The sequence below is a fragment of the Macrobrachium rosenbergii genome, chromosome 9 (genome assembly GCF_040412425.1).
Source record: "Macrobrachium rosenbergii isolate ZJJX-2024 chromosome 9, ASM4041242v1, whole genome shotgun sequence".
Classification (NCBI taxonomy): Eukaryota; Metazoa; Arthropoda; class Malacostraca; order Decapoda; family Palaemonidae; genus Macrobrachium; species Macrobrachium rosenbergii.
In genome coordinates this window covers 41,592,408-41,611,545 of record NC_089749.1, presented here as the reverse complement: position 1 = coordinate 41,611,545, position 19,138 = coordinate 41,592,408, and the positions used below count along the sequence as shown (strand labels likewise).

The following is a 19,138-nucleotide window of genomic DNA, read 5'->3' as shown; positions in this document are numbered from 1 at the left end:
CTACTATGGCTTCTGGTACTTCTGTGGACAAAACTCAAGTCGAAAAAGAAAGCTTGAAGATGAACATAGAAAATTTCAAGAAATATGGACAGATAAATATTTCTTTGTGGAAAACAGTGAAAAAAAATCATTTGCTTGATATGCCAGAATAGTGTGGCCGTTTGTTTGAATACAATTTGCAAAGGCATTATCTGACAAAGCACAAGCCTTATGAAAAATTTGTTGGTGAACTAAGAAAGCAGAAAATTAAATCACTAATGCAAGGTTTTCATGTGCAGAAAAATATGTTTATTCAGAAAAATAAAGAGGCACAGGACGTAACAGAAGTGAGTTATGAAATTGCAAACCTGATTGCTAAACATTCCAAGGCATTTTCAGAGGGGGATTTCATTAAAAAGTGTATTCTACTTGCTGCTCAAAAACTTTCTCCAGATGTTTTGAAAAAGTTTGAGAATATCAGTTTGAATCGTATGACAGTGCAACGTCGTATTGTTGATTTGTCGGGTGATATAGTAGACCAGTTGAAGGAGAAAAGTAAACAATTTGTGTACTTCTCCCTAGCCACTGATGAATCTACTGATGTTACATCTACGGCTCAGCTACTTGTATTTGTGCGTGGTGTGACAGAGGACTTTTTTCTATTCATGAGGAACTCGTAGGGCTCAGTTCATTGAAGGGGCAGACAACTGGTAGTGATTTACTTAATGGACTTTTAGAACAAATTTCAGTAATTGAGTTAGATTTGGACAAGTTAGTAGGAATATCAACTGATGGGGCTCCTGCAATGATAGGCAAGCAGAATGGATTGGTGCAGCTATTGATTAAACACCTTGGAGAGCGAAAATATGAACTGAAACAATTTCATTGCATAATACATCAACAAAATTTGTGTGGAAAAGAACTGGACTTTGATCATGTAATGAAAGTTGTAGTTTCTACAGTCAATTTTATCAAGTCACGCTCAGCTTTGCATCACCGGCAATTCAAGCAATTTCTTGATGAAATTGAAGCAGAATATGGCGATTTAATGTTTTTCACTCAAGTAAGGTGGTTAAGCAGGGGAAATACGCTGAAAAGATTTATCAGTCTTCTGGATGAAATTGAGATATTTCTTAATGAAAAGAATAAGATGGTACCAGAACTTACAAATGCTGACTGGCTTTGTGATTTGTCATTTCTTGTAGATCTCACAAGTCATTTAAATAACTTGAATCATAAACTTCAGGGGAATAACCAACTTATTTCTCAGCTAGCCAATTATGTGACAGCTTTCGAACAAAAACTAAAATTGTTTCAGTTACAGATAGTTAAAGGAGAGTTAGGACACTTCCCAAATTACAAACTTATGTGTGAGAAACACAAAGTATGCAATAGACATGAATATTATGCAGCAAAATTAGGAAAACTTTTGGAGGCCTTTGAGAGCCGATTTGAGGACCTAAAGAAAGAAGTCAATGATTTGAAGTTGTTCAGCAACCCCTTTTCTGTATCTCCTGATGAAGTAGAATTCAAGCACAAATCGAACTGATTGATCTTCAGAATAATGACAGCCTTCGTACCAAGTATAATGAAGGGGACTTGCTCAACTTTTATAATTGCTTGGCCAAAGATCAGTTTCCTTATTTGAGAAACAAAGCTGCTATTTATGCAAGCTTATTTGGCTCTACCTACATATGTGAACAAACATTTAGTCTGCTCAACCAGACCAAGTCAAATATTCGTAGCAGGCTAAGTGATCAAAATCTGCACTCTGTTTTAAGACTGGCAACCACAAATTTCCATCCTAACATAAAAAAACTTGTACATGAATCTCAGTGTCAAAAATCTCATTAAAACAAAACAGGTGAGCAACTGTGTTTTTTTTATCTTTAAACATTCTACAAACTATTTATCATTTCATGTAAAATCTAGTCTAGTGGCCCTCGACTAGATATATGTTTGATGATGTGGCCCGAGTAGCTCAAAAGGTTGTGCACCCCTGAATTATTATAGTGTTTATATGTGTAATTTTTGGCTATCATTTCCTTTACAATTTTTAGGTCGTCATTTTCAGATATGAGGTTACCTGTCCATGGATTTTTCTTTACAGTGTTATCGATAATGTCTTCTTCATCCTTCGGGATATAGACTACTTTTATTTTTGGTTTAAGTTTACCCTTATTTATTGATATATTGTTGATGTTTCTGAATGTGCATTTTTGCCTTTCTAAGTTTTTCCTGTCTGGAAATCTTACAAATAAGTGTCCATCTCTTGTTGTTTTAACCTGTTCAACTGGCACTGTTATTTTACTCATAATTTGTCTCTTTTCTTTAGCTGCTGTGTTCTCTTATTTGTAGATTTGATCAGAAGCACTTTTTTGTCTTTAGCGATTCAGCATAAGTTTTGTCCATGTTTGTCATGGTCTTTACATCTTTATCACCATCATCAATTTTATTTTGGATTTCATCTCTGTTGATCATTAAGTCACTAGTTCTCTGAGCCGAATCCTGAATCAACTTTGTTAATATCTTTGTTTTTCTTTTATTTCTTCAAGTTCATCTTCAATGAGTTTTTTGTGTGTTCTAAGTTCAGGCCTCTTGCAATTATTACAGATGTACAGTATGTTATCACTACAAAGTATGGGTGTGATCTGACTTCGATGCCTGAACATTCATAATGAAACCATGCTTCACACATTTCACAGCAAGTTCCTTCATCATCATTTTCCCTAGAGCAATGTCTGGAGGTTGCTGACTCTCTCTCAATTTGGGTTGACTCATCCTTCTCTAGTATTTTATTTAGTGTTCGGTCTTTACATGCTGCTTCAATAATTATGAGATAATGTTCGTATGATAGTTTGATCGTCTCTTCACTTGACTTAATTCTACAGTATTTATTTTCTTTCTCTTTTTCCTTCCTCTTCCTCATATTCACTTTGAACATTGTGCAAGTCAGGCACTTTTCCAGAGCACTTCACAGACACGTCCTACCTGCATAAACGCTACTCAAATCCGGTCTTCCTCTAGCTCTCCCATCCAGCACTTCCATTTGCATCCACTTCTTCCGACATAGGCTATGTCTCCTTTCACATGACACGGCCATAGCCTACTACTGCAGTCTTCTTTCTTGGGTCTTCTTTTATAGTTTCACCACTTTCATAGTTCCTCATCATATTCTATCCATTTTTGTCACTTCACACTTCCATCTAAGCATTTTCTTTACCACATCTTGTGCTGTCATTACTGGCCATGTTTCATCTCACTGCTGTCTTATACACTCTTCTTCTAACCTTTAGGGTATGTTGATTCTGCAGTCACACAAGACGTGACATCTTTATCCAATTTTTCTGCCCAGCCTGCACTCTGTGTTAGCCATTTCTGTATCAAAATTTCCATCTAATTTCCAATTGATCCCACACGATATACAAACCATCTGTCCTTTACATTAGGAATTACTTACTGCGAAGCTGGACTCGGCCATTAAACTCTTGGACAAGGTGGTTAAGCAGTAACTACCGTCAAGTAGGCGGGAAAACCCTCCTGCCCGGGTGTAAACATTCCAGTTTTGCTTTCAGCCGTCATGCATTACAGACATGTTTTCGGTTCTCCTTGCCTGACTGTCATTAAGCTCTTTATTTATCCCGGTGGGATCTTTCTGTATTTTTGTGTATATGTTGCGTGGTTTTGATATTTGTTAATATACAAACCCACTATTTGTGATAGCCTTGCGTAGGCTGTTATTCCCCAGCGTCTGTGTCTTCCAATTGCTGGCCAGGGCGTAATATTTCACTCCCCTTTCATTGACTGGAGCGTAACAAGTTTGCTCCCCTTCATTGGGCTCACACCCACTGTGTACAAGAGCATGACTTCTCCCTATTCTACTTGTGTTGAGTGTTGCTCTTCGCTGCCTGCACTGTGGAGGAGTTGCCAGGAGGGAACTTCAGAGGAGGGTTGCCGGGCACCATTGGTAAGATCGCTTGCATGGCGCCCCTGGTTGCCTCTCCTTGCTTCTCTCTCTCCTTATAGCTTCTTCTTCTGTCTCTCCTTTGGGAGGGGTCTCACCTTTGAGAGAGATCTCTCCTTCGTCCGTCTTCACTTGCTCATTGGGAGAAGATCGCGAAGGGGGGGATGGGTGGCGGTTGGGCGACCTCTTCTCAGGGTCCTCCTCTCGCTTTTCAGGGCAGTTCCCCCCCAGAGCGACAGGAGTCTCCCTCTACTAATCATCTTTGCTTTTTTTCTTTCAGGTTGACAGTGTTCATCGTAGGCTCAGCAGTAGTTGGTTGGATATCTCAGTTTTGGATATCTTAGCCTGTAGGAGTTCTTGACACCCATACAGTGCTTTGGGATCGACCATAGTACCTTGTTGGGATGGAATAGGTCCATGTCGGTATCTCCTTCCAACTCTGTGCCCTGTCGATGTGGATCAATCGCTATCATTTGCTGGCTCTCATGTATGCTGTGGCATTGCCCCTGGCGTATCTGTGGTCTCATCTACTCCTGCTGTGCCTCCTGTTTCAATTGCTCCTGTTGCCTCGATGAAAAGTCACTGGGCAGCTCCTTTTGGCCTCCTGCTGCAGCTGCCCTAGTCGCTCCTGTTGCTGCTAATGACGCTCCTGTAGCTTCTGCCTTCTGGACCGCTCTTTTAGCTCCTGTCTCAGCTGTCCTAATTGCACCTGTTGCTATTCCCTGCTGTTCCTGTAGCTCTTGCCGTCCAGACAAATCCTGTAGCTTCTGCATCGGCTGTCCTGATTGCCCCTGTTCCTACTCCTGGTGTTCATGTTGTGGGCTGCTTCTGTTGTATTCCTGCCTGGCTGCCCAGGAGATTTTGATGTTTCGTGTCCACCATCCTGTTGAAGATGTCGGAGTGGAGGTTAAGGAAGGCGCCCTGTGGGAGGTAGCCGCCAACCTCGTCAACTTTATCTTCGACTTTGTTTTCTGCTGCCTCTTCCCTTCTTCTGTTTTCTGCTGCCTCTTCCCTTCTTCTGAGGTTCGAGGGGATCCCACAAAACCGGATAGGCCCCCATCGGCTGAGGGAGAGAAGGCTGCTTCTTCCCCCTTGAAGTCCTTAATTGGACTTCTAGGGGCTGCCTCCTTCCGAGGAGGCAGTGGGTCTCTCATTGGCTCTTCCTTACCTTCGGGTTTGGGAACTGATTCGTATACCCCTGGGTTTTGTGTTCCGGGAGCCACAGGCACACAGACCTCAGTTTGCACTCCCGTCACCAGTCTTAGAGGTTCCGCCTCTAAGACAGGTACTGCTTCGGGCGCTCGTTCTCAAGCCACTCCAAGTGCTTGAGATTCTGTGGAATATTGAGTATCCCGAACTGGTACTGGAGAGTAATCTCCCCGTCCCAGTTCAGGAGCAGCGTGAGAGAAAGGGCAAGGCACCCAGGTGTCTGTGGATTGTCCTTGCCTCAAATCCTTGTGGGATCCTGAGAAGGAACCCAAGGTTTCGGTGGGGCTGCCATGGTCCTCGATTGCCAAGGGGGTGCTTGATAAGGTGAATAATCTTGTCTCTGGGCAGGAGAATTCACTTCAGTCGAACCGCTTGGACAAGCGTCTTCCCCCCTCCTCTGCCTCAACATAAGCTCTTCTATATGCCCTTGGAGGGTTTCTTGCTGGCCAAACAGGTTGACCCAGACATGGTTCGCCTAGGTGAGGGTCTCTCGCTGCAGCACCTTGTTTCAGAAGGGGTCTCCCTTTCGCAACAAGAGGCAGCGAGCCTGGAGGCTACCGCCATGGCAGCCCTCCAGGCAGTCTCCTAGCTGCATCTGTGGTCATTCACAGTGTCCAGGGTGGCTGTCTCCTGTCGTTCACAGTATCCAGGGTGGCTGTCTCCTCAGGCGCTGTTGTTCCTGGGGAGGACTCTGTTTTTGGGAGACTGTGCCAGACTGGAGGAAGGCCCATTTCCTACCTTGCCTGTCAGATGGCAAACCTGTGGGCAAACTTAGTGCTGAAGAGAAGGGATGCTGTCCTGTCTGGGATTGCCAGGTCTGTTGGTCCAGAGTCAGCAACAACTCCCTAGAGAGTTGGTAGATACTGCAGTGGACAAGCGTCAGACCAAAGCCAGTGACTCCCTTGTCCATCAGGCAATGGGCAAGACCTTCCGGTCTTGGCGCACCACTGCAACCTGACCTTCGGGTCAGTCTAGCACTTCCTCAGCCCCTAAGAAGATCCAGGCTTCAAAAGGTGCCTGCAGGAACACCCAGCCTTCTTCTTCTGCTGGAAAGGGCATGCAATTGTGCCCCTTTCAGCCCACTTTTCCGGTTTGGAAAAGGGGGGAAGGGGAAACACTAGGGGCGGCGTTCCCTTCCAGCTGCTGCCATTGATGGGGGTTGCCTGTCGAGCCATTGGGCAACATGGCAGCAATACAGAGCTGAGACCTGGGTAGTGGATGTCCTTCGGGAGGGATATTTACTCCCCTTCGAGTCTCAGCCACCCCTCACCAACTCTCCAGTCTGTCTCACTGAAGGATCTCGCACTCAAGCAAGAAGTGCAAGGCATGCTTAGCAAGGGTGCTGTGAAAGTCGTGTCGGATCAGCCCCAGGCTTTTACAGCCTTGTCTTTCTCTTAGAGAAAGCTTTGGGTGTTGGAGACCGGTCATAGACCTCTCTCCCTTGAACCAATTCGTTCACCAGACTCGGTCCACAGTGGAGACGGCGAGCTCTTTGCTTGCCTCTATCTGGGAGAACGACTTCATGCTTACGGTGGACTTGAAGGATGTTTATTTTCAAATAACCATTCACCCGTACTCCCGCAAGTACCTTCACTTTATTCTGGTAAGACGGTCTTCTAGTTCAGGGCACTCTGTTTCGGGCTTTCAACCACTCCTCAGGTGTTCGCGCGAGTGTTCACCCTTGCGTCAGCTTGGGCCCATTCGCGCAGGATGCATCTGTTGAGGTATCTCGATGATTGGCTTGTCCTGCTGCTCGCAGTTGCTTCAGGACAGGGATATACTTCTCGAGTTTTGCGGAGATCTAGGGATTGTGGTAAATCTCGAGAACTCCGATCTCGCCCCCAAGCAGAGGATAAAGTACCTGGGCATGCTGATAGATACGGTAGCAGCAAGGGTCTTTCCCTTGGACTCTCATATCAGCAGGTTCAAGACAGGAACAGCCAGCTTGACAATGGCAAGTTGTCATCGGCTACCTGTTGTTGTTGGAGAAGCTTGCCCCTCAGGGGCGTCTTCACCATCGTTCCCTTCAGTAGAGACTGAAGGAGTACAGTACTGGTCCCAGTCTTGAGACCCTCAATTCTTTCACATTCCTCTGTCGGGGGGAAGTGAGAGAGGATCTAGACTGGTGGATGGACGACAGGAACCTCTTAATAGGAGCATGCCTTCATACTGCCCCTCCAGACATGCTTCTGTTCTCAGACACATCCACCAAGGGATGGGGCACACACCTGGAGGAGTTGCTGACTTCAGGAGTGTGGAACCGAGACGACACGCACCTTCACGTCAACATCCTGGAATTCAAGGCGGCCCTCCTGGCCCTCTGAGAGTTTCAGGATGGAGTGATGGGACACACCGTGGTTTTGATGAGTGACAACACATAGTACAGGCAGTCCACGGTTTACGACGGGGGTTCCGTTTTTACGCCGTGTCGTAAACCGAAAAATCGTCGAAAATCATAAAAAATTCTAAGAAAATCTTAGTTTTAATGATTTGAGTGTATTGAAAATGATGTAACTACATTTTTATTGAGTTTTTCATCAAAAAAATCTCCAAATTTTTATTATTCTGCCATTTTGGAGCCATATTTCTTCCAACGGATCGGGGTATGACGCTTCATAACCCCAGAACATGCATCGTAAACCGAGAAATAATTTCTGATGAATATATTTGGAAAGCGTCGTAACCTCGAAACATCGTAAGCCAGACCCGTCGTAAACCGGGAACTGCCTGTAGTGGCATATGTCAACAAGCAGGGGGCCGTCTTGTATCTCCTCCCACTTCACCAGTTGACAATGCAGTTGCATGAGTGGGCTGTGGCTCACTCAGTAGAGCTATCAGCCAGATACATTCCAGGCAAGAGGAATATAATGGCAGACAAGCTCAGCCACCAGAGTCAAGTGGTAGGGACTGACTGGTCCCTTCACTCAGACATCACGAAGAGGTTGTTCAATCTGTGGGGGCATCCAGTCATAGATCTGCTTGCCACCTGGCACAACAGAAAACTTTAGGTCTTCTGTTCAGTCATGCCGGACCCCTGGGCCGCTGTGGATGATTCTGGTGGCTCCAAAATGGCCTGAGGCTGTTTGGTATCCCGACCTGCTAGCTCTGCTCTCCGAGGCACCAAGAGAGATTCCTCCCTGGCCCAACCTGCTGTGTCAACCCCACGTAGACCGGTACCACCAGGCAGTGCTGTCCCTGTGTTTTCACGGCTGGCGGTTATCCAGCATCTCTTGCGAGCAACAGGCTGTTCGCGCCGCGCAACAACAGAGATGGCTGGATACCTTGTACAGTCCTCTGCAGCAGTATACCAGGGAAAGTGGGCCACCTTCTGTGTTTGGTGTTGTAGATGGGGTCTCTTTCCAGTCGGACCTTCTATTCAGCAGGTCGCTGACTTTCTCATCTTTCTTCGCCAAGAGAAGCCTCTCTCTGTTTCAGATGTAAAAGGCTATAGGCTGCACTCGGTCTAGTCTTGCTGCTGAAAGGAGTAGACATCTCATCCTCCTTCGAGATTTCGTTACTGATGAGAAGCTTTGAAAGGTCTTGCCCACCCAGGGATCTCAGGCCCCTGCATGGAATGTGACTCGTTTTGAGGAGCCTGACTTGTGCACCGTACAAGCCTTTACGAGAGTCATCAGGCAAGGATCTGACCCTCAAGACTGTTTTCCTGCTTGCCCTGGCATCGGCGAAGAGAATAAGAGAACTGCATGAACTTCCCTCAACATTAAACACTTGAGGGATGGGGATCAGCTACGCTCAATTTCATCCCGGATTTCTTAGCGAAGACTCAGAACCCATCAGTCCGTGACACTAGGTTCGGGTCTTTCACGATCCCTTCCCAAGAGGATTTTGTAGATAATGACCCAGATGAGATGCTAGTTTGAGTTTGCCTGTTAGAGAACTGCGGTGCTATCTGAAGAAGACTCCTCATCTCCAGCTTGAGTTTGACGACTCTTTGTTAGCACTGGCATGTCCAAGAAAGAAGTGTCCAAGAACATGATTTCTTTCTGGCTTCATGAGAAGATCAGGAGAGCGCATTCTGCTGCTGGCGAAGACGACACCAGTACTTTCTGTCTTAGAGCTCATGATGTCGGGCATTGGTCCACCCCTTGCATTCTGGAAGAACCTGTCTGTTTCTCAGGTATTGAAAGCGAGGGTGTGGTCTCGACAGACCACTTTCACCTCTTTCTACCTTTGCGACACTGCCCACAAGTCCTTTGACACTTTTTCATTGGGACTTGTGGTGGCTGCTCAACAAGTTTTGTAGCTTACCCAGCTCCTCTAACAGGACAGAGTTGCATCTCGCCTAACATGTTCGGTTGTGGATGCAAGAATAAATGCAGGAGTGACTGGAATATCCTTCTCCTTCCCTCTCATCATTTGTCTCTTCCTCTGGGCAGAGAGTGGACAGGCCATTACAAACTGGATCTGGCAGTCAATGCAGGTGAGCCTACACTTTGAGCTTCTGTTCTATTTTTCCTTCCAGGATTATAGAAGCAAACCCGCTCCTTCCTCTACCAAGGAGAGAAAGGAGATCCTGACAATAAGACAAAGCCAATGCTTGTATTTTCCTTACTGTCTCTGACATTTTTAAGGTTCATTCTAGCCTTTTTTTGTATGAGGCTACGTTTACCTCCATCATACATAAAGACCCAGAAGTCTGGTGATCATGCGTTACCACACCCCGTCCGATCAATTTGTCAGAGGCAGGTTTCTCTTCCTAACTCTATCGAACAGGAAGAGAATCCCAGGTGTGGCTAACTCCAGTCAGTTCATGAGACTCACTCAGATTCCTCCCTCCAAACAGTGAGTCTTCCTAATGCAAAGGACTAATGGTTTGTATATTGCGTAAGAACAAATCACAATTTTTAAAAGTAAATTGTATTTTTCCCAACTATACAAACCTGAGGTCCTTTACATTACATTTTTGTGCCCGCTTTATGCCACCCTCAATCTGACACCTGGGCCGAAAGGCAAATTGGAGTGCTTGCAGCTGGGACTCCCAGTTCAATGGCCATTTCTAGCTGTGTTGTAAGTAATTCCTAATGTAAAGGACCTCAGGTTCATATACAGTAAACCCCCGGATTCGCGTTCTCACGATTCGCAGACTCGTACTCCAGATTTTTCTTTGGAACATATATACCTATTATTTGCGGAAAATTCACTCATTCGTGGTATTTTTCACTAAGAAGTATCCGCTAAATACTGTATTTTCATCTCATTTTCATGACTAAATGCACTTTTTGTGATAAAACTATTAAAACACTTGAATAACGATAACTCACCTTACGGTAATTCGATTTTGCAATGGGGTAAGTAGTTAACACCGATACCACAGTATTATTTGTAAAATATTTTTAAATTTCGCTTGGGCGCAGGCAGCAGTGTAATCAGGCAGTGAGAGAGACCAAATTACAATAGACTACTTTTCCTCCATCTCTTTACCCCATCTTGTTAAAAAAGTAAAAGAGGATGATAAAAGTATTGTTAGTTACGTTATACTTTGGCATAAATGTGTACAGCTGTTTTGATAAAAGTATTGTTAGTAACGTTATACTTTGGCATAAATGTGTACAGCCATAAACAGCTGACCAAGAAACTGTTGTTTTGCTTATAACTGAATTGGATAACAACAGTCGTTTACCTGGTATTTCAACCAACGTATGGCAGTAAACAATTACCGTACGTTATGGCACAAATGACGTTAAGTAGAATAGAAGTGATATATTTTTACACTATACCCTTATTCGGTATGGTTAAAAGCACGTATTGTGATGAAATCAAGTGAAAATAGCGAACGGAATCTTGAATTTTTTTTACACAAAACAAACGCCCCCAAACGGCCATGGTCATCTACTAACGAACATAATAGATAAATTAATTTCACAGCGTGATGTATTTTAGTTATATTTCGACTTAAAAACACTTCACATAAATAAAGTATCTAGAGACACATTTACGCTAACTAGAAGCAAAAAAAGCTCTCTAAACTGCATTAAACACGGCATTAAACCCTGCATAAACATTTCCAAACCAAAACGTTGATCACTGTGATTGCAATTTATAATACAAAAGCAGTATAACAATATATAAAATATTATTGGATAAAGTGAATTAAGGCATAACATTTTAAAAGATCCATGAAAAACATGCTTATTCGTTATGTTGACATTTGTATAATACGATACGTGAATATAGAGTAGAGTATAATGTAGGCTACACTACCGTGCATATAAACAATATACCATAGTGTAGGCTAAGCTAATTCTTGTTTGTTATTCAATTTCTCTTTGTACTGAATTATCATAAGTCACTTTGCATGAACCTCCAGAATTAGCTGATATTAATAATTACTATACTGTGTATGTAAAGAGTATATTTTATAGTGTAGGCTAGCACTTTCCTGTCCAATTTTGACGTAATATTACGTAATACCCCCCCACCCCCCTTCTTTTCTGACTGACGTAATGTTACGTAAAATTTACTGACATTTTTTGTACATGTGGTAGGGGTAAATTTTTTTTATTTCCGGACAGTTGGTGGTTTTCATAGGCTAAAGCATACCTTGGACCGTGTAACTCAGGCATCAATACGCCAGGCAAGCAGTTCCTATACTGCTCATGTGCAAATCCCTGGCATAGTAAATTTCTCACAATGAAATCAGCTGATCCTACCCACGCTTCTCTCTCGTATCTTACATTTTTTTTTTATAAAATGTAGGATTACATTATTGGAAACACTCTGTTTCGTATCCTCTGTTTTCTATAAATTTTTTAGTTCCTCTGCTGTGCATGCGCAAATCCATGGCGTAGTAAAATTCTCACTATCAGCTGATCCCACCCACGCAGGCCTGGCAGGCCGCACTTCTGTCAGAGACCAGGCGTACGAGGTTGGGTAAACACGTGTGGCTGTTTACATACAGCGACGTCAATCGAGAACAGTTTCCAACATGCTTTCGCAAAGTTTCTACGGTAAAACTAGCGGAAAACGCATTAGTGCATCACATAAGAGACGTCTGGATTTTAGGCAGGGCTCTGAATCTCATTTTTCATTATTATATATATCGATATTTAGAGAATTTTGTTGGCTTTCTCATAAAAAATAATTCATTCGCTTAACTGTTATAGCTTTTGAGCTCGAACGATAATGTTGACAACGGTAAAATTTTTTCGTTTTCAACAGCTTATAACGTCAAAATGAAACTGTTGCCGTTACCAAAGCCATTTATCTTGACTCACTTTATTCCTCAACCTTTCCTCTACATTTTTGTATATTTACAAAGTAATTTCTATGAAAAATATCCGAGCTAGGGCTCTTAAAAAAAAATGTCTAGCGATAATTCTCACCATATGCCGGGCAGCGCGCTCTGTTTCTTACCCTATTTTCTATCAATTTTTCACCAACTGGACTTATTCGTTTTTCATTCTTTTATATGTCGATATTTAGAGTATTTTGTGGGCTTTCTCATAAAAAATAATTCATTCACCTAACTGTTATAGTTTTTGAGCTACGAACAATAATGTTGACAACGGTAACTTTTTTTCGTTGATGAACTTATAATGTCAAAATGATACTGTTGCCATTACCAAAGCCATTTTTCGTAACTCTCCCTTTATTCTCCAACTTTTCCGCTACATTTTCGTATATTTACAAAGTAATTTCTGTGAAAAATAATGGAGACAGGGCTCTTCAAAAAGATTTTTTTGTAGCGATAATTCTCACCATACGCTGGGCAGAGCGCTCTGTTTCTTACCCTCTTTTCTATCAATTTTTTCACCAACTGGACTTATTCGTTTTTCATTGTTTTATATGTCAATATTTAGAGAATTGTGTTGGCTTTTTCATAAAAAATAATTAATTCGCCTAACTCTTATAGCTTTTGAGTTACGAACGATAATGTTGACAACGGTAACATTTGTTTTCGTTTTGATCAATTTATAACGTCAAAATGAAACTGTTGCCGTTACCAAAGCCATTTTTCTTGACTTTTCCTTTATTCTTCAACTTTTCCTCTACATTTTCGTATATTTACAAAGTAATTTCTATGAAAAATAACCGAGATAGGGCTCTTCAAAAAAAATTTTTTCTAGCGATAATTCTCACCATAGGCCGGGCAGAGCGCTCTGTTTCTCACCCTCTTTTCTATCAATTTTTTTACCAACTGGACTTATTCATTTTCCATTGTTTTATATGTCGATATTTAGAGAATTTTGTTGGCTTTCTCACAAAAAATAATTCATTCGCCTGACTTTCATAGTTTTTGGGTTACGAATGAAAATATAAAAATAAGTAAAGATTTTTTTTTTCGTGAAATAACTCACGTTGTTTCGTATTTAAAGGGCTTGGACTCTTATTCTGACTATTCCACCATAAAATATAAACATCCAGAAAAAGAGGACAGCAAAATGAATGTTGTTGGCATAAAATTTCTATTTTTGCTGAATTTTCAGAAATAATTATTTTTTCAAAGCACTGTCAAGTGCTCCCAGACACATTGGGGCTCATGTACCCTCAGTGATGTGATAACTATACAGATATGAAAGGGCTAGGCTACCATATACTGTATATATACAGTACATGGCACCAAATACCCTAATGTAGGCTAGGCTATGTTCGTGATATGTTTTGTTATTTCTTACGTTTTTTCCAACAAACTTTGGTTTTTTTTTGGAACCTAACCCCATCGTAAGTAGGATGATACCTGTATAAGCATTTTTAGTTTGTTTTGTGTGTGTTTGGACTATCAAAATAGGCAGTTCTAAGTGTTTTTAGAAGGGTTCTAAGTATTCGTTGGTTTCAGCTATTCGCGGGGGTGTGGTGCATCCCTGAAGTGAGGATTTACTGTATATATATATATACAGTATATATATATATATATACTATATATATATATATATATATATATATATATACATGTATGTATATATACATGTATATATATATAATATATATATATATATATATATATATATATATATATATATATATATATATATATATATATATATATATACATACATGTATATATATATATATATATATATATATATATATATATATATATATATATATATATATATATATATATATATATATATATATATATATATATATATATATATATATATATATATATATATATATATATATATATATATATATATATATATATATATATATATATATATATATATATATATATATATATATATATATATATATATATATATATATATATATATATATATATATATATTTACAGTATATATATATATACACAGTATATGTATATATATATATATATATATATATATATATATATATATATATATATATATATATGTATGTATATATATATATATATATATATATATATATATATATATATATATATATATATATATATATATATATATATATGAATATAAGAAAGGCCCATAAAACACTATTTAAATGTTAAAACCATATATTTCGGGCACTTGCTTCTGTGCCCCTGTTCACTGGTAGAATATGGACAGGTGGAAAGTTACAATGGTATATATACAAAAACATAAAGGTGTGGCCCTAGGCCTCCGATGTTATGGAGGTGGCGTTTCTTAAGGAGGAGAATGACCAAATTCCTAGTGGTTTTGGCCTCATTAGCTCCCGTTTGGCGATGGATCTGCAAGGTGCGTTTGGTCATCTTCTTCAGGAGGGTTTGAGGATTAAAGGTGTCGATGTCATCCGATTTCCAATGTCCTCTGACAGGTTCATATTGTTGGTTTGATTGATGATAGCAGATTCCAGCATACTTCTTTTGTATATATTTATATATATTATATTATATATATATATATATATATATATATATATATATATATATATATATATATATATATATATATATATATATATATACAGTATATACATATATATATATATATATATATATATATATATATATATATATATATATATATATATATATATATATATATATATATATATATATATATATATATATATATATATATATATATATATATATGAATATCTTTTCCTGTAATACTACAGTGTACTGTAATATGAATATAAGAAGGCCCATAAAACACTATTTAAATGTTGAAACCATATATTTCGGGCACTTGCTTCTGTCTGTTCACTAGTAGAATATGGACAGATGAAATGTTACAAGGGTATATATACAAAACAAAAGGTGTGGCCTTAAGTCTCCGATGGTATGAAGGTGACCGTTTCCTAAGAAGGAGGAGAGTGACCAATTCCCTAAAAGCTCCCGTTTCGGATCTGGAGTCGCGTTTCTTTGGTCTTCTTCTTCAGGAGGCGGTCTGAGGATTAAAGCATCGATGAAGTCCGATTTCCAATGTCCTCCTGGCAGGTTCATATTAACCAACAATATGAACCTGTCAGGAGGACATTGGAAATCGGACGACATCAACGCTTTAATCTTCAGACCGCTCCTGAAGGAGATGGCCCAAGAAACGCGACCTCCAGATCCGTCGCCAAACTGGGAGCTAATGAGGCAAAAACCACTAGGGAATTGGTCATTCTCCTCCTTCTTAGGAAACGATCACCTTCATACCATCGGAGACTTAAGGCCACACCTTTATATTTTGTGTATATACCCTTGTAACATTTCATCTCTTATACCTTTCTCTCTCGTAGAGTAGAGAGGCAGGTTGCGAGCTTTCACATGCTGGATGGGTGTGTCATGTGGTGAGTCTTAGATAACTAAGTTCTCTGTCTATGAATCCAGAGTAGATTGTGAGATACAAGTCCTCCCCCTCTCTCTAGCAAGGGGAGAGATGGGGCTGACAATAAAACAAACCTATTGGTTTTATTAGCCTTTTATTGTCTCCAACACTATGAGTTCATCCAAGCCTGTTTTTGGAATAATAACACAAACTCATTAATTTAGGCCCAGAAGTCTTAACAGTTGAACATCTCATATGTTCAACAGGCCAGAGGCACAGGACTCCTTCCTCAGCTCTTCAAGACCAGGAAGAAATTCCTGGGTGGATAGAACTTCCAGTTGGTTCAGAGATTAACCCAGACTCCACCAGTTGGTTCAGAGATTAACCCAGACTCCACCCTCCATTGGGTAAGTCTCCTATGTAACCTATGTAAAGATTGAAGGTTTGTATTTGTGTAGGAACAAATTGTGAATTTTAAAGTAATTTGTATTTTTCCTAACATACAAACCTGAAGGCCTTTACATTTATGGCCCACCTCAGCCATCCCTCAATCTGATACCTGGGCCAAAACGTAAAGTGGATAGACAGACGAGTGGCCAGGGCTTCCCCTCTATCATCAGTAGCTAACGGTCTTGTTTGAAAGTTAATGGCCGTTCCAGCTCATGTTTGCAAGCAAAATTCTATGTAAAGACCTTCAGGCTTGTATGTTAGGAAAAATACAAATTACAGTACTGTAAAATTTACAATTTTTAAAAGTAGTTTGTATTTTTCCTAACATACAAACCTGAAGTTCTTTACATGAACAACCCACCTCAGCCATCTCTCTCTGCTACTTGGGCCTTAACCCTCTGGTGATCCGATGACGCGAAACCTCGTCAATAAATTTTTTGCCGTAAGTGCTCCAATGACACGATTTCCACGTCATCAGTGAGTTATTTTCGGGGGGAAGTTCACCAAAAAAAAAGGAGTCATCTGAAGAAAACGAGTTCTGTGCCATTGCATGGGCAGATCTTGGACCTACAAGAAAACATAAAAAGGAAACCGATAGGTATCACGCATGCACCGCAGTCCTCCCCCCAACTAAAGCACTGAACCTCCTATTTTGACCTGAGTTCAGCACGTCTTCTTAGCACTCAAGTTTTTTCCTTTGTGGTCATTTATCTATGTTTATGAAGTGCTTTCACTTTTGCTATTGTTATAAAAGTGTTTTCAAGTGATTGTTGGGTATTTTAAATAATATTTCAAGTGTTTTTCAATAAGATAAATAGTGAAGAATGTACTTTTTTTACATTTCTGTCTTTCAACAACATTTTTGTCTTTCAGCTTCAATTGCTCAATTTTTTCTGGGAACACATTGATTTTATGTGGGCTATTTATAGAAAATTTATTCAGCTTTCCATTGCAATTTTCACTTTTTTCTTAGTGTTATTCATTACTGAGTAATTATGAAAAATGTAAGCGTAAATATGGGCACTTGAGACCCAGCCGAGCCGCGCAGTTCGGCCTAGGGTTTACAAGTGCATGAATAATTTTTTGCACGCCTCTTTGTGCATCTGCAAATAACTTCAATGTGCATGTATATCATTTGAACGACCATTCTTCGTATTTTATTGTGCTGAATGGCCATTCTTTCTACTTTAACATGCTGAACGGCAAAATGTAAAAATATCAACGTTTCTATATAAAAATCTTTAGCGAACAATTGACTTTACTTGAAAAAACAAAACTTACGTCTTTGAGCTTCAATTGCTCAATTATTTACTGGAAACACATTGATTTTAGGTAATATATAAACATATAAAATTTATTCGGCTTTCCATCGGAGCTTTAACTTTTTTCTAGCATTATTTATTACCGAGTAATTACAAAAAATGTCAGTGTATATATATACACATTGAACACCGTAGTTCAGCCAGAATTTATGCATGCGTAGATAATTTTTTGTACACCTGTTTGTGCATCTGTAAATAATTTCAATGTTCATGTATTATCATTCGAACAGCCATTCTTTGTACTTTATCGTGCTGAACAGCAAAATGCAAACATATCAACATTATATGTACTGTAATAATCATTGCCACATTTTTTCTTAGAAAAAGAAAAAATTTTGTCTGTAATCTAACGACAATTTCTCAATTTTATTCTGACAATACATATATCTTTATTTTGTGCGTTTAATGGGAAATTTATTCAGCTTTCGATTGCCACCTTTATTTTTTTTCTATCTTTGTCTTAATTAGATATCATACAAAACATCAACAAAAGTAGGTTGGAAAATCTGGTAATTGCACCCTGAAAAAAATTTACATTTTTTAATTGGTAATAGCTAATTAGCAAACACATTTATAGCAAAATGATTGCTTTCACATGAAATTTCAAACATTTCCACACAATTGATGTATAAAATAAACTCCTCAAACCTAATTATTATATTTTTCATGATTATTTCAAAAAAATATCTACGATTTTCCTTAAAAATTTCACGTTCATCATGTCTTTTTTATTATTTCCAAGCCTTGCAAAGATTAGTCTCCCTGCCCCCTTTCCCCCCCACTCACCCTCCTACCATCAGTGAACTACTGTTACAAAGTTTCAAAGACTTATAAAAGGCTCTGGTTTGTATACCGAGAGATAACAGAAATTACTTTAAGAATTTTTCTTAATTTCAATTTTATAAGCCCTCAGACTCCTCTTAGCTTTCCCTCAGAGGCTTTTAACAATTGAAGAATGGATGTCTTTTGTCAGGGATTGAATAAGAAAATGAAATTTTGTAGGTTTATAATAATCATTAATATTTTTCTTCAGAATCCTTTTAATCTCAACATATATTCACCAGGGAAAATGCCTTGGTTTTATTGTTCCAAAATAAAATAAAAATGCTTTGAGAACTTGAAAGGTACAGTATTGTGGACTCAGGATTTTGTACTACTAAAGTTTTTGAAGATTAGCGGGTAGGCTAATGATATCAAGTGAGCCTTCTCTAGATACATAGTTAGTATACAAGGACACAGCTCTCTTAGAAAATTTTGAGGTAGGTTGAGGAGATTCTTGGGCCTGCAAAACCTTCCCCTATCCCTTTCAGGCAAGATAGCTTGTTTCCCTTCATGCTATTATGTGGGTTTTGTTTGTCCTAGTGATTTTTAGTGATTTCATATGTGAACCATATATTTTTTCAGATGTTGCTGTTGTGTTCTATGCACAGCGCTGTTGGTGCTGTTTACTCACGTTTTTCTCCAACCCAGGTGACAAATGTTGTCCACTGTTTAGGAGTCAATACTGAGGTTACAGGACATTACAT

The 19,138-nt window shown here is 39.6% G+C and overlaps 1 protein-coding gene across 8 annotated transcripts in view; it reads left to right on the top strand.

Moving 5' to 3' along the window:
- Rich (Guanine nucleotide exchange factor subunit Rich) overlaps positions 1–19,138 on the top strand; it is a 256,565-nt gene that overhangs the window by 2,620 nt on the left and 234,807 nt on the right. The window lies entirely within an intron of this gene.